The sequence below is a fragment of the Cavia porcellus genome, unplaced genomic scaffold (genome assembly GCF_034190915.1).
Source record: "Cavia porcellus strain 051 isolate PalLab524CR breed Dunkin Hartley unplaced genomic scaffold, mCavPor4.1 scaffold_3, whole genome shotgun sequence".
NCBI classification, from domain to species: Eukaryota; Metazoa; Chordata; class Mammalia; order Rodentia; family Caviidae; genus Cavia; species Cavia porcellus.
This window is the reverse complement of record NW_026947486.1, coordinates 40,652,779-40,665,703: the sequence shown is the minus strand read 5'-3', so window position 1 is coordinate 40,665,703 and position 12,925 is coordinate 40,652,779. Positions and strand designations below refer to the sequence as shown.

Genomic DNA, 12,925 nt, shown 5'->3' with positions numbered 1-12,925 from the left:
TGGCTGTTAGTTTAGCCACTTAATGACAGTACATCAAAAGAAATTCATCTTTATGTTAATTGACTGAAATTATAACAAATTAAGCTACTTTTGTTATTTACTTAATGCTTACTAGTCATTCAAAATTACAAAATAATTTCCCATAACTTGACATTTACTTTCCAAAGACTTCACATTTCATCTTCATATCTCTACAAAGAAAAAAAATCCAAACATGCTTTCCTTATCTAAAACCATTACAAGAGGCTAAAAGGTATTTAGGCTCTTTATACATCTTTGAAAAATAGTGTTACACTTCCAACATGCATTAACTTATAAATCAGTTCTGCAACACAGCTTCAACTTAAGTGCATTATAGTTAAGTTAACCAGGTACTGAATCAGATTGTGGAGTTAGAATTTGCATCAAGACTCTTATTCATAATTTCTGCTTTTAAATTTGGTAAAAGTTCTCTAAGACTACATGATTCCCCAAGGCTGCATGGTTCTGTGATCCTCAACTTTTGCTCCACTGGAGATAACTTAATTAATGGTGAGAGAGACCATTTTCTTTCACCAAGGAACATGCATAAAGATGACTTTGCATAGTCAGTGAGTAAATCATCAGTGTCCAAAAAGTGAAACATACTTTTTACTTGCATTGTTTTTTGGCTGTAGGGATAACTTTTGGCTTGTGTCTTTTAAGCACTTCAGGATTAGAAAGGTAAGATTCTTCCATTGTCTTGGAAACAGATTTGTTTATAGCCTCATATCTACTGTGTATAGCCTTTAAATTGAACTCTGATTCTGGAGCAATCTGTCTTCCTTTCATAACATCATCCAAAAAATGCAACTGTGCACAGGGCTATTTGATTACAGTTCAAAATTTGTCTTGGGGGCTGGGGACTTAGCTCAGTGGCAAAAGTGCCTGCCTGAAAAGCATGAGGTTGTAAGTTCAATCCTTGATACCAAAAAAAAGTGATAAAATAAAATTGTCTCAGAACTACTAAAGCTATTAAGATTTAGGTGACTAACTTCTTCTGGGAGAGTTTCATGTAATATGCCAAAATCCATATCATTAACACTCTTGAAACTAATTCCACTTAATATTTGAAAAGAAGGGGCTAGGGATTAGCTCAGTGACATAAGTTCCTGCCTAGAAAGCACATGGTTGTGAGTTCAATCTCCAGTACCGATTAAAACAAAATTTTGAAGAGTCCCATAACAGAGTTTTATGCATGTAAGTTTCATCATGAGGAGCCTGTGAGTGGCCCAATGTTTTAATATACTTATCTTTACTTCTACCCACCATCATACTAATTCTATTATGTACAGAAGGGGAGACTCCCTCTATTTAACTAGTTTCTGAGAACTTGGTGGGTAAAGTCATACATTCTCAATCTTGCTTACAAGCTATTTTCTTATTTAACAAATCTGAGATATTTTCTTTTGGGTATTTGCTGATATGACCTGTCACAATGTATTTCTGAAGCACATCCTCAAGAGAATCCAGAGCAATTTTCTCTTCAGGAAAATAAGACTGGTCAAAATCTGAGAAAAAATTGACCATGCTAAATTCTCTTTGATTGTGCAAAACAGGTAAGGATTCTGGCAACACTTCTGCATGGTAAGTATCCGTTTCAATTGGTTCTGTACTTGTGATAGCTTCCATTTCAATAACTTTTCTCCATGAGTTCATAATTTCAGTTATCAAGATTTCTGGAGTTCAGGGAATCTGTTTCCTTGTTAAGAAGGGGTTAGAAATTATAGGTCAATTAGTTCCTCTAATTTTTCTTCTTTTCCTTCAGAGACCTGTGGTGAGTCAGATAAAACTGCTCTAGCAAACTCTTCTACCACATGATCTTGTTCTTTTTGGAATGGATCACAGTTTTGGGCTGGCAGAGATCCTCCAGATGTTCTATTCTCTGTGTCCTTTGCAATATCCAACAATGGAGAGTCTTGCTGATTAAATTCTGGTATTTTGTTAGAAATTATTTATTCTTTATCTTTGGGAGTTCTCACCATTGTATCCTTTTCAAGCAGTATAACATTGTTTCTCTCTGATGATAAAGCTGACTGCAACAGGAAGGAGGCAGAACCAGTGGCTCTGTCACACCGAGTTCCCAAGGTATCAGTGTCTCTTTGGCAATCATTTTCTTGTTTATGTTGCTTAGGTATTTCTGGAAGTGAAGCAACATACTGAAAAAGAATACTCTTTCCTTATATTTCCTCCAAGACAGGATCAAATGAGAAGGGACACATAGATAGTAAAAGACCCATAGCTGGAATCCAAACTTTAAATAGACTGAAAGGAGACAGACCAAGAAATTCTTTCTATTTCTTATCCCATTCTCCTTGCTTTTTGTGTTAATCAGGGTTTTACTAGAGGAAACAGATATAACATAAGATATACAAATGCATAAGAAATTACAAGATTGGCTTACAGTGGACAGCCAAAGAGTCAGATGAGGAAGGATGCAGAGGGTGTCTGCACGCTGGAGACTGAATGATTCAATCCAAGGTCTGGAATTCATGCCAGTGTCCTGTGCAAGTCTGAACTATCAGGCCGGTGGATCTGTGACAGAAGACAGAGGGGTCTACACCGGAAGACTAAAGAATCTATGCCAGAAGCCTGAAGAATCTATGCCAGCAGGCTGAAGGCTCCAAGGAAGAAGCCAAAGAGTCTGCAGTGTAAGCCAGAGGTGACCTCTAAGCCAAAGGCAAATACTGGAGCTCCTCCAAAGAACATAACTCATCCATCCTTCCTCTTTACCTTTCATACCATACAGTTATAAACCTCCTTAGGGTGGATCTTCTACACCCTACAGTGTAGAATCACTAAGCCAATTTCATTAAATTTCTAAATGTCTCAAGTTGACACAATCAATCAACCACTATAATCCACCCTTTGTCAGCTCGGCAACAAGACACATTTCTTTAAACCAGTCTCCAGATACAATAAACCCTCCAAAACTTATAAGCTAAATAAATCTTTCCTTCCTTCATTTTGGGTGTCAGATATTTTGTCTTAACAATAAGAGAAAAGTGACCAAGACAGAATTTGATACCAGTGGAATGGGCTCATTGCTGTGACTATACTCGACCATATAGTTCAAGAACCTTTAGGAATGGCTTGTGGGAAGAATTTGGAAAAGTTCGGAGATGTCACCTAAAAGAGTGGTGCTGAGATGCCTTAGGCTGTACTGCATGGGAGATTCTAGTCAGAGCTCAGAATATCAGAAGGCTGATAGAAAGTCTGCCAGTAAAGACCAGGCTTGCGAGGTTTCTGCTGGGAAGGAGGACCTACATTGTTTGTCAGACTCCAGGTTATGTGTGTTATGGCTTGGCAGAAAGTTTGTCTGCATTTTACTTGTGTCAAAGCTTTTGTCTGAAACTGAGATTAAGGGTGACAAACTAATTAATGTAGCAGAAGAAATCTCAAGTCAGTCAAATGTTGGGGCAGTGGCATGTCTATTGTTGAGGGCTTTTAGCCAGATTTATGTAGCAAATCAAGAGCAAAGAGCCCAGCAGAGTGATTTAAAACTTTGTGCGTTTGGTCATAAAAGAAGCTCCAGTAAGGCTGTGGACTATAAAGATAGAGCTAAGATGTCAATTGCTAAGAAGGAACAGTATGGGAAGTAAAGATCCAGAGGTCTGGTTGATGGCCCTGGCAGAGGAGAGGGTCCGAGCAGACTCGGACCTGGAATATCCTGGGCAGACTGAATGAACCACACTGCCAGACACTACCCTGCTCCGGCCCCACTCCCAGAAGCCTCCCTCATCCTTCCAGGGATGCTATCTAGGCTTTGCCCCCATCCTGGTGTTAGCCCTGCCTATATAAGAGGGCAGGCGACATATTAAAGTTGGTTTGGTGCCATCAGCCTGCTCTCTGGTGTGATTTATTCCCGCCATGACTCTGCACCACTTCCCACGTGCCCAGGTCCTCACAACAACAGAACAGAGAAATAAAAATGATGGCCTGTGAATATTACAGGAAGAGATAGCAGGATGCCATGCTCTGCAGTCTCAAAACTGCAAAAGTGAAAGGCTTTGCTTGGAGGAAAAAGCTGCAGAGTTCAGTGTTCCAAATGGTAGCAGAGGTCACACAAGGTTCCAAAATGACATCAATTGCACCAGGTTCCAGAATGGCAGGAGCATACAGAATATTTTCCTTGCAATCACGTTCAGAGCACTCAGAGATACCTGCACTTAACCCCTACAGCAAAGAGAAATGACAGCCTGGCTACTGTCCAGCTGGCAGCAAACTTTGGCAGCATCCACATGGTGCTGGTTTTAGGCACATGGAGAATAAATGAGTGCTGAGGTTAAAAAATCTTCCACCCCAATTTTAGAGGGCCTGGGAGGCCAGGCAGTGTGCCCCTGAGAGGGCTATGTGTAAAGCTGTGATTATGAACCCAAAAGTGTAATGGAGAACCCAAAAGTTCAAAAGTCAGGAGTGTGGATCATCTAAGGAAATCTGCAAGAATTGAGCAGAAAAGGCCTAAGGGAGAAGCCATGGGAGTTGCACCCACCAGAAGTGCCATGGGACTGGAGTCACTCAAGCCATTTGGAGCTTACAGTCAGACTGCTTTAGTTCCTAGTCTAGACTGCTAGACTAGGAACTTCAGGACTTAATGCTTGTCCCCCTGGATTTTGGGCTTGTTTTGGTTCCAATCTTTTGTATTCCATTTGTATTTTTTAAAATGGTAATGTATATTTTGTACCATTGTATGTTGGATGTGTTTAATTTTGTTTTTACTTTTACAGGGGATTACAGCTAAGAGTCTGCCTTGGATCTTGGAGAATATTTGGGACTCAAACTTTTCAACAGTGCTGAAATTGTTGGACTTTGGTAAATCTTGGAAATGGATTAAATGTATTTTGCATAAAGGATGTGCATGAGCCTTTGGGGGGACAGGGGAGGCACCTTCCCCTGTCTGGATGGTTTATATTTGGATGGCCCCCAAGCCTCATGCAGTTATCCAGGCAGCTTAATCTAGTGTTGGTGATTGAGTTGTTGTCTAGCACTGGGATTAAAGGTGTGAGTGCTGCATCCATCCAGAGGCAGGTAGTTGACATACTATATAAGGACAAGAAGGAGACACACTTTGCCCTTTTTACCCTTTTACACTTGTTGCTTGTGGCTGCCGTGAATGGCTGCTCTTTAGCCATGCCACCCTGTCTTGGAGCCAGCTGAGTATGAATCCTCCAAAAACTGTAAGCTAAATAAATCTTTCCTTCTTTCATTTTGAGCATTAGGTATTTTGTCTCAACAATGAAAGAAAAGTAACCAAGACACTTTTCAACAACAGAGCATCCTATATTAAAAGAGTTTCTTTTATTTTACACTTCATATGATTCAAATTTGATAATCTTTCCTTCTGAAATTTGGTCTATTTTTCAAGATAGTGGCAAACTATGGTGGAACTTGCTTGGTAAGAGTGATGATATGTTTCATAAATTTCAGGACTTCATTTAGCAGATGAATAACTGTCACATCTATTTCTCTGTTTTGTCAAGAAAGAGATTTAGAATATTAATAACAAAATTACTTCCATCTAAATCATATTGGTTAACAAGACTAAGGACTGAAATTAAGAACTTCACTTTCTCTTTCCAAAACTTTATGTCATTTACTTAGGTCCACAAAGATTGAACCTTCTCAGTTTTCTCTTTTATAATATTTACTCATCAGAGGGTTCCATTTTTTATTTAGTTTTGCAATCCTATATATACTGGTCTCAAATTCTGAACTAGCTTAACTGATAATTGGGCATTTTCCTGATATTTTTGGACAACACAATCTTCTCTTTATAAAATTTATAAAACTCCTTACATGCTATATGATATCTGGAAAGGCACTTGTGCATATCTTGTGTCTTTATATTAAATGTTTCTGTAAAATGTAGAGAAGAACTTTTGAAATTGGTCCCAATATATTTCATTGCAACAACTCTTGCAAAATGATATATCAAATGAATAAACTTAGAACCACCAAGAGAAAGAAAAAGTGAGCCAAGGACTTGAGAAAAGCTACTTTCACATTTGTCAGACATATTTTTTAACTATTCACAACAGTGTTTCTGGAATTTGGTGTCACTTTTCAGTCAAATGGAGATCAGCAAAACTTGAAAACTTCTTTGATGAGAGACTGGTCTAGCATTTGAAACAAAAATAAACTATTTGAAAGGCATCATGGCTCAGTTCATCCAACATGTTCACTCCAAGTTGTGTGTGCAACAAAATCTTCCTGTGGACCATGATAGCTGGGCCTGGCTTGAAGCTGAGCACCTACAGATATGTCCAGAAATGCTGCTTCTCAACAGAAGTGACTCAGGCAGAGCTCATCTTCATGGTTGGCTAGATGAATTCAAAGGAAAAAAGCTGAGGTTCCCAAGTGACTGTGAGGCTCTATTCAGGATCCTTCACTACAGGCAGCCAGAACTTGCAATGAACACCACTTCCATGCTGCCAGCTGCTTTCTCTCAAAGAATCATTTCACATCAAACAGCCAAACGGTGCTACAACCAATGTGGCCATTGAGGTTTTTGGAGTAAAGGACTACAAAATGATGAGAAAATAAAATAGAGACAAAGCTAGGGTCAGGTGGAGCCATTGTTCTCCTGATGTGAGGAAAAAAACTGGCTTTACACTGCAGGGGCATTTATTTGTACTTTTTATTTTATTTTTATCATTTTATTTTAAAGAGGGTAGAGCAAATATAAAACAGAACAAAGCAGATCAGAAGAAAAAATTGCAAGTGACACAGTTTTTCAAAACAGGACAACAGAAGATCAGCAGTGGCTACCATAATGTCTCTTGTTTTTTTCTAAATAGTTGTCTATATCTTCACAGACAATGAATTGAAACAAAAACAAAATAGTATAAAAGTAATCAAAACAGAAGAATGAAAGCATTACAGGCTTTCAAAATGAGACAATAGAAAAATCAACAATGGCTACAATAATGTCTCTTGTTCTCTTCAAAATAGCTGTCCATTCCTTCATATATACTGAAATTAAATAACACAAAACAGACTGAAACCACTCTAAACCAATACAAAAGCATTACTGGATTTCATGGCCTGATGAAATCAGCAATGTCTACTATAAAGTTGTTATTTTACATAATATAATCTGCAGAAGATTTCCTCAGATTGCCAGACACAAACATACAGAACTGATCCAATCATATAAATGTCAACTATTTTGTTTCAAGAATGAATAGAATTAGTAGTATAATCATTTTTGCTATCATACACATTTCTATATTTTTCCTTTGGCTTTCTATTTTTTTCCTTTTCACTGAGTTATTTTTTCCCTTTAAGTAGATTCTTACCCTTTCATAATATTTAATGAGGATTTTGTATCTTATTTACTCTTACTGTTTCTTACAATAGGGAGACCATATGGTATATGCACATGTGAGCTTGCTTTATTTCACTTATGAGTACAGCCTCGTTACATCCACGTACTTGTAAATGTCTCAATGTGATCATTCTTTATAGCTGAGTAGTACTCCATTGTATAAAAGTACCACATCTTTTTATCTATTCCTCAGTTGATGGACATTTAGGTTGTTTCCAAGATCTGACTATTATAAATTTTGCTGCTATAATCATGGGTGCACATATATCACTATGATATGATATTTTCAATTCTTCTGGCAACATGCCCAGAAGTAGAATAGCTGGGTCATATGAGACTTCCAGTCCTAGCTTTTTGAGGAATATCCAGACTTGATTTACACAGTGGTTGCACCAGTTTACAACCCCACCAAAAGTGTAAAAGTGTTCCCTTTTCCCCACAGACTCTAGAGCATTTGTTGTTGAAATTTTTCTGGCCATTCTTTCTAGAGTGAGATGGAATCTCAGTGTGGTTTTAACTTGCATTTCTCTAATGACCAATGATGCTGAACATTTTTTCATGTATTTATTTGCCATATACATTTCTTCATCTAAGAACTATGTATCCATCTAAGATGCCCACTTTTGGATTGGTTCTTTAAATTTTGGGGGCCTGATTTTTAAAAATTGTTTTTATGTTCTAGATAGAAGTCTGTCATCTCCGGGAAGGTCGACTAAGATTTTTTCCAATTTTTGAGTTTTCTTTTTCACTTCCTTGGAGATTTCTTTCAACATGCAGAAACTTTTTAATAAAACAAGATCCCAGTTGTTGATTATGGGAAGTACTTCTTATGCAATTTAATTTTTGTTAATGAATTCCCTGCCTACCCCTATGTCTTCAAGATTTCTACCTACTTTGTCTTCCAGTTGATTTAGTGTTTCTGTTTTAATATTTAGTTAGATTTTTGATCAATTATGATTTTAGTTTAGTGCACGGTGATAGGCATGGGTCTAGTTTTAGTTTTTGGCATACAGAGAGCCAATTTTTCCAGCACCACTCATTAAACAGTCTACCTTTCTTCCAGTGAGTATATTTGACCCCTTTGCTGATTTTATCACAGTAGCTTTGTAATATAGCTTCAAACATGATGAATGGTGATGTCTCCTGCCTTGCCTTGATTGCTCAGGATTGCCTTTGCTATTCTAAGTCTCTTCTTGTTCCAGATCAATTTTAAGAATGATCTCTCTAGATCTGTTAGGTGTGCTAGTGATATTTTGATTAGAATTGCATTAAATCTGTATAATAATTTTTGGAGAAAGGCCATTTTCACAATATTTGTTCTTCTTATCCAAGAACAATGAGTGTCCTTTCATTTTCTGAGATCCTCTTTGATTTTTTTCAGAGTAATGTAATTTTCAACATATAGATTTTTTTTTCTCCTTTTGTTAGATTGACTCCTAAGGATTTCATTTTTTGCATGCTATTGTGAAGGGTGTAGCTTCTCTTATTTCTCTCTCAGTGATTTTATTGTTTGTGTAGAGGAATGCTATTGATTTTTGAGTACTGACTTTGTATCCAGCTACATTGCTGATTATTTACACCTTTTAGCAACTTAATGTCACATGATACCCCATTGTCCTAGCAACCCACTGTTCAGATTGTCTTTGGGCTAGGTGTTTTTCTGAACTCAAGCAACTTCTTCATGTGGCTTGCCCCAGGCATCTTTGTGCTTGGGATGGTTGTACTCCAGTCTTGCACATGTGGTCAATTTGCAGCTTCAAGAGCTCCCAAAATATCCCTCTCTTTTGTTGTTGCACAGTTGTGGGTGGCCTGTAGAAGCTGTAAGAGCTGTTAAGAGAACTCCCACAATTTAAACCCTGTAAAGTCCATTAATCTGTAACATCAGACAATTACCAGGATAGCCAACAGTTGTCAGAAGGTGTTAATGATTTAAGCTTGTTTCATAGTTAACATATTACTATGAAATTGTATTATACTTCTTGAAGTTGTACTTTTCTGCAGAATGTTCAAGACCAAGTTAAGGTGAGACCTATATTTAATTTAGTCTCTTGCTATCTGTCAAAGTCAGTTAAGTGTCCTCAGGAATTGCCTTGGAAAAAATGCATAGCACCTCTTAGTTCTATTGTCAGTGTCAGCCACCTAGATGAGTCATAGCCATTGCTTGACCAAGTTGCCTTCCATGAAAGCTTGAGAGATTTTTTTCTCATGACTCTCCTTAGGCACACCACATTGATGATTACTTTTCTCTGTGGTCTTACAATCTTCTTAACCAGAAGACCAGGGACTTACTGAGTATCGGATGTCACAGCAGAGGTTCTCTTATATCCTGGGTCCTCGTTAATCTTGGAGGGCAAGGGCCAAAATATTGGCCAGCCTCCTAGCCCATCTATCTCTCTAACTTTTGGTCTCTAAACCTCAGTTGTTGAATATCCAGAAGAAAATATTGATAAAAGTACAGTGTAGTAGAGGAAGTAAGTTTAATAATACCATTTTCTCTGAATATCAAGCATCTTAGAGCATTACGTGAAACCATTATATCCTATTAGCCATGGATGTTTTAATATTTGAATACCTGAATAATGCTAACAAACAGTTACATATGTTACACAGAAAATTAGAAATTTAAATCATACATAATATTATAGAGTGACAATCATGATGACATTTTGTAACACACTTGATTTTGAGTTTTTGACATAAGATATTTCATTTTTGGTTAATCCTCCCTATTTGATACATAAAAGCTTTTACTTAACTTGTTGACCTTTAGTGGGATGTACATCTCATAAGCATTTGTTGAAGGTGGATCTCTGAATCTGAAACAAAATTCTGTCACCATAAACAATTCCTGTTTTATAATTTTTTGGACCTATACATCTGGAGGCATGAATACATGAATACACACATGAATACACGAATACATGAGGTTATAACAATTTATCTTAGCCATATGAAGCCTTTGTATGGGCATTTTATTTATTTAGTATCAGGAGTTAAACTCATGACCTCTTGCTTTCCATGCAGGTGCTTAGTTCACTGAGCTAAATCCCTAGTCCGTGTATGGCCATTTTGAAATAAAAAAGGTTATTATATTATTTTTTCTGATGATGACCAACGTGAGCATGTTAAATAATATTTTTTATAACTTTAGTTGTAGTATCTCCCATAAGGCTGCAGAGATCATTGGGTCCTCTTTGATCAATGAACAAGAATTTGGTAAACATGTTACCAGACAGTGGCTTTCTTATTCGTCAATTGGAGTTCTGTCCAATAACCCCAACCCTAAGGGATTTTGTTTATTCATCTTAATAATTTTTGATGACTTTTGAAAAATCCAACCATAACGTTTTGATCCATTAATTTTTAAATATTGAGAGACTTTCAAGTCAATAATAAACAACAATATATGTTACATTTATATAACCAATCTTCATATCATTTGGATCAGCTGACAAGTCAAGTGAAATTTGGACCAGCTGGCAACCCAGATAGAAGCATGCCTCATAAATCTGTAACCCAAAGAAACCTTTGATCAAATGATCCAAGATGAAAGAGAAAAAGGAAAAGAGAAAATTGTTGAGCTCAAACTAAAAAGAACAACTGTTCACAAAACAGACAAACGGACAAACATAGACAGACGATCTGTTCAGATTGGGACAGACATAGAAATAAACACATGGTTTGGTGTGTTCATAAGAAATCTCTAAGTTCCCAGGGGGCTATTTAAGCACATGTATCATGCTCCTTTTTTGAAGTAGCTCAGCTCATTTCTTACACACTGTGCTCTTGGAGCTGAAATACCTGTTCACCTCCAGCACCTCATACTCTCAAGATGCTTCTCCTTGTGCCCTTGAGCATTCCTATGTGGGCACTTGTGCATTTTACTCTGCAGGTGTGAATGATTACTAGCTCAGTTTACTCCCAACAACTGCTTAACAAACTGGACAAACAGATACATAGGGAGACTGACAAATACCTTAGAAAAGCAGAATACACTCAAATATATTTTTCACCAAGTTTAATCACATTTTTTTTACAAATTTAAAATTTATAACTATAAATTGACTAGTCAGATTTGTAAAATAGCAAAGATCTTGTGTCAAAGGATTTACAAAGGACAAAATCTTATCTATAGTAAACATATTTTTGTGTTTTATCTTTAGACGATTAGTAAATTTTGTGTTTCCTACTTTCATTAAACTTTCAATTTGGTTATCTCTGTACAATCTGATCACCTATTTAGCCCTTTGGTTCTTGTTTTTCATTACCATCTCCTGAGCATCCTGTGTCAGTTCCTTCAACCGGCTCCAGGTTTGGTTTAACTCCATTCTTTTCTATCAGTTGTGGTATGGATTCTGAGACATCACTGTCATAGTGTTATAGGCAGCTGAGTTAGTTAGAAATCTATAGACCATGAGACAGGGCTAGGTCCTCCAAGGAGCCAGTGCAGAAGCCCAGATACCTTGCCACTCTGGGGAAGACAGACACCTCCTGCTGTAAGCTAGGGCTCAAGACAAAAGATCAAACGAATGCATCCATATCCTAAGAACTGATATACTATAGTTCCCTATCACCCTGAAGAAGTCAAGAGTCACCATTCCCACCTCACAAGGAAGAGTCACTGCTCTCTAAGAATGCCCACTTTCTGCATGACTCACTTCCCCATCTGTCCCCAATTTAATCAGTTTTACCTGAACAGTTAATCTTATTGGTTAACCATAGTTTTGTCCCACCTTATGCCCATCTGCCTTGTGAGTTCTCAGTTTCCTCACCTTGAACCATCTTACCCCATAATTTTACTCTATAAAAGTCCCTAGAAAAGACTAGAGTCCCTGGCAACCCACTCTGGACCACTTCTATCTCTCTCTTAGACAGAAGCTTTCTTTCTCTCAATAAATATCTTGTGTTCTTAACCTCTGTTGTTCCTTTAATTTATTCTTTGATTTTAAAGAACATGAACTCATATTGGACATAGTAGGTTGGGAATTTCATTCTCTTATATTATTTGGGGGTTTCACTGAGATCACTGGACAGAGGTAATATTCTACTTTTGTTTTATAGACTTTGGACTGGGACTCATTCTGGTAACAAATTTTTATGCTTCAAATTTTGTTTTGTGTTTCATTGTTTATAATTGCTTTGTCTAACATAGTTTGGTTGAATAATTGTATACCTAAATTAAAACATGGGAAAATTATAAAGTTATATTTCTTTAATGGTCATTTTTATTATGTTATTCTTATACATGTTGGATTTAAGTTAGTTGCTAAATATACTAATATTCCTTGGTTGACTGTATTTAGACAGTAACAGTAGAGATAATAATAACAGAACATCCTTAACAGATTTTAATGTAAGCTTCTGTAAAATGGTTCTCTTAAATGAAATTTAACTCAGACTTAGAAAATATATATACCTATAACAAAACATGGGACTCCTTCCACCATTTAAAAAGCACTAGGCTGGTGGTCATTCTTCAAGACTTGGACACAGATTTGGCCAAGGTGGATTGGCTCTGATCCTTCTCTATTCTAGAAGAAATGTCAAGCCTGTTCTGCTTCATTTTCCTTCCTTTGACCT

At 37.0% G+C, this 12,925-nt stretch overlaps 1 pseudogene; it reads right to left on the bottom strand.

Annotated features, from left to right (window-relative positions):
* Positions 1 to 379: 379 nt before the first annotated feature.
* Positions 380 to 6,326, bottom strand: LOC100721066 (HAUS augmin-like complex subunit 6; annotated as a pseudogene).
* Between the last annotated feature and the right edge of the window lie 6,599 nt (positions 6,327 to 12,925).